Source organism: Chelmon rostratus, chromosome 3, assembly GCF_017976325.1.
Source record: "Chelmon rostratus isolate fCheRos1 chromosome 3, fCheRos1.pri, whole genome shotgun sequence".
NCBI classification, from domain to species: Eukaryota; Metazoa; Chordata; class Actinopteri; order Chaetodontiformes; family Chaetodontidae; genus Chelmon; species Chelmon rostratus.
This window is the reverse complement of record NC_055660.1, coordinates 12,007,446-12,011,703: the sequence shown is the minus strand read 5'-3', so window position 1 is coordinate 12,011,703 and position 4,258 is coordinate 12,007,446.

The following is a 4,258-nucleotide window of genomic DNA, read 5'->3' as shown; positions in this document are numbered from 1 at the left end:
TTAGTAGGACTTGGTTTTTTTAAAAGGAAAATCTAGACCAAAGAAGAAAATAATTACCAAAAACATTTTAGTTAATTTAGTTTTTGAGGCAAAAAAAAGTGTTCATATATATATTGTTTATTGATAGAAGAGTTGCTTCTGTAAAGGTTTCTGTGCAGTTCGTAGATAATTAAGATTTATATAATTACTACAAGTTACCATTTGTTTTCTGGCCACAATGTGAAATTGATCTGCTACTGTCTGAGCTGTATCAACCATGCTGTAGTACTGTATCCAGCCGTTAGTGGCAGCACTGAGCACAAGGCTGCTGACCAGAACTCCAGTCCTTGAAGGACGAAGAAAATATGCGCCATCTTGTTTTTTTTTTTTTCGTTTGTTTGTTTTTTACGCGCCTTGTTTTGACTTAAAGGAAATCACCCTCACTCCATCAGAGTAAGATATGATTTTATCAGTTTACACTCAGTTATCTCTCTTAAGAGGTTGCAGAAAAGTTCAAATTTTCTCTGTTGAGTTCATATTTTAAGCAGTCTTCCATTATTAACTTCCTGAAATAAGACAGATAGCACAATGGTGTCCTATTAGCTAGAATGAAGGTCCTGGATCTGGGCTAACGTTAGCTAAACGCATGACCACAACTTTAGTGGTTTGCCTCACTATTAATCCACAGGAGGACATATAGCGATTTTGATTAGGTCTAAACCATAGCTATTTGCATTATCTCTGATGAAATGAAATGAAATATAAATATGAAAAACAGTGTGTGTCCAGCACACAGAGACATACAAACCCCTCCATTTTATCATAGTGTTAAGTTAAATGAATGTTCAGACACAGCCAGCAATCCCTGAATCAAGTTCACAAATATTATAATGACACAACATGTTAAATATGTGCAATTATTAATATTTGCTGCTGTGGAAAATGTAGAAGTTATATGCCTGCAGGCTCAGCACAATTTGTGCTGGATTATGGTTATATTATACAGAATGCATCTTATTTTATTACCACCTAAGAGGACAAGCATTATCTATAATTCACAGCTGTAAATAAATGAGTAGTGGTGCAGCGCAGCAGTCTCATTACAGATGCAGATTAATGAATAAACAGCCCATAAAATCTACATGACATTTTGAAAGAAGCAGCAGAGTTTTTGTGTACAGATTGACCAACAGACTGATTGGTGTCACTGAGAAAGAAAGATAAGGGAGTGAGGACACTAATATATTCACTCTGTCTCTTCCGAAGAGCCTGCTTACCGAAAAATGGCATTATATTGTTTGAAAATGATATATCCAAGCTGTGGCCTACATTTCTCTATAAATAGATGACAACCAAATTAATACATATTATTTAAGGGCACACACAAACACACACACACACACACACACAGCCTACAGGCCTACACATATGGGCTTTCATCACAGACAGATAAACACAAACACCCCACAGCTTATCCTCTGTAATATTCATAGAATGTGGCTTAATGTGTTCATTCACCATGACAACCTACTTTTCTCCAACAGGACATTAAGATTTAACAATCCTTATGCAAACAGCTATATGAGCTGGCCTAAATAACACTTGCTGTTCTACAGATGATAGAGAGTTGTTACGTTTCATCACAAGGGAGCAGCTGAAAGCCTGTTGATGCATATTTTAATCAAAAACAATTTGAATATATACAGCAGAGTAGAGGCTAACAGGATTTTTGAGGCTGATGTTTGGTAGGTAAAAATAACCCAGTAATAAAACAAGGGCTGACGATTATTTTAATTATCGATTAATCTGTTGATCATTTTCTCCATTAATTGATTACTTGTTTGGTCCATGAAATATCAGAAAATGGTCAAAAATGTTGCTCAGTTTTTTCCAAAGCACAAAGTTGCGCCCTCAGATGTCTTGTTTTATTCACAACCCAAAAATATCCAGTTTACTGTCATAGAGGACTAAAGAAACCAGAAAATATTCACATTTGAGAAGCTGAATTCAGAAAAGTTGAACATTTTTTCTTAATGTCTTTTTTTAAACATTGACAGGATCCCTTAAATTTGGTTATCAAAGGATTGTGACTAATATATGTACTTGGCCTGACATTTTACAGTTGAGAAATTAACTTCAAAAGCATAGCGGCAAATATAACTTTGCTGGAAATTCCATCATTACGAATATCAACAAGGAGTGGGTGACATGAATAAAATCATCTGTCATGGTGTATATGTTTTTGTATTAAAATATTGATATATAATGAGATATAGATTTGGTTACTGCAAAATATACACTTGACGATTCAAAATGTTTCATCACATTGATGCAAAAATCATATTAAAAAAATCTAAAATTCCCATAGAGCAGTTCTGGTCATTGATTTATAACATTGTCCAAATGAAAAATACAACTAGAGATGTTTAAGTGGTATCGTGAATACTCTGACAGCCGACATCTTTCACATTGACATTTATTGTCACATTATCACTCAGTGCTAATGACAACCAGAAACAACCATCTCCAGCACAACGATATACTAAAAGTTAAATGAGGAAAATATAAATGCAACAGCTTTTTAAAAAACTGAACTTTGCTCACTACAATGAATTTTGAATGGAGTGGCCAAGCCTGCATTATGAACGTTAAATGAACTAAAACATATCTTTGCAATTCTGTACTGCAGTTTTATTTCCAACATACACTTATCCTTATGTATTGTGATAAGATAAAATTACTTCAGATTGGCTGTCTGGATGAATTATCAGTTGTTTATAAATATAAATAAATATATTATTATTATTCATTTCTCATCCTCAGTTGCCAATTAGATAGGTGCAATGAACAATAAAGTTATCATGAAACTGTTCTAGAGAGGTGTTTATTTAACTCTTTTTGTAAGCTGTAGTTTGTGGTGGTTGAAGTCAACCACTAAGTCGGGCTCTGCAGAGGTGAGAGTAGTTGTACAGCGGTTGTTCAGTTGAAGTAAACCGGCAGTGGAAGCGGCCTGCCGGGGTCTGCTCCTCTGTTCAACATGTTGGAAAGGAGGTGAAGTGGTTCCAGCGAGGCTGCTTTTCAACATGTTGGAAAGGAGGTGAAGTGGTTCCAGCGAGGCTCTGCTCTAAAGCAGTACAGGGGCCTGCTGGGGTCAGCGGGTTCAAAGCCCCAGTACCCCCGGTGTCCTTAAAGATGGGTCGCCCGACCCCGCCCCTCTGACGACGCTGTGTCGTAGTTACAAACCATATCCGTTTTCACTGCCTTCAATACGGATCAAGCTGTCATCAGTGAACCAGCATGAAACCGGAAATACAGTAGTGTGGTTTCCATAATAAATGCTTCTCAGTACAACGAAAAGAAACAATTCATTTTATGCATGTTGGAAATTTTAAGACGGAATGTAATCACATGACGACCTTCAAAAGCCCATTTGGTATTCCAAGGGTGTTTGCATCTGTATGATAACAACACATTTGTTTCGACATGTATTTGCTGAAGTCTGGTTGTAATTTTTAAAGATTTTTAAAGTTTGGATTAGTTATTTCAGCCTTATGGTTGACATAAGCTTCTTTGTCGTAGTTTAGTATAGTTTGATGTAAAATAAAGACTTCATTCAATTTCAATCTCTACTCAAGCATCACAAATGAACGTCCCAAAAAAACACTTAACACAAGGCCCATTTAATATCCTTAAAAATAACAGAGTGCCTCAGTATTAACACATGGAGTGTTAATTGGTAGATTTTTGCAACAGTTACCAAAAGTCTTGACTATAATTCTGCTCATTTTGAATTGATCATCTTTACTAATGAAGAATATCCATTACCGGAAAATATTTGGCAGATTTTTCATTTTTTAGGTAACTAATGGCTCTGCTGGATGTAACATATACTTCTGTGTTTTCTCCACTTTAGTGTCATTATTCCTAAATACTGTCAAAATATATGTGATGTAACTTGGCATGTATGTATAATAAGAAGAAATACTCACAATGATTCAGTTCACTGTAATGCACTGTATCAGTAAAATTCTCACAAACTTTAAATGATCAGAAAAAAGTTTCATTTCTAACATTTTAATCTTTTTTTTCAGAAAATTACATATAAAATTATAACATAATTTAATATTAATTATTAATGTTATTGCATAATATAAATTTACAAATCAGACTTACAATTGCTTATTCAAATTTGGAAGCACATTCTTCAACGCGACCTTTATTTTGAAATCCCCGGCCAGAAACCCGACACGATAATCTCGAGAAATTGACAGTCGGTCTC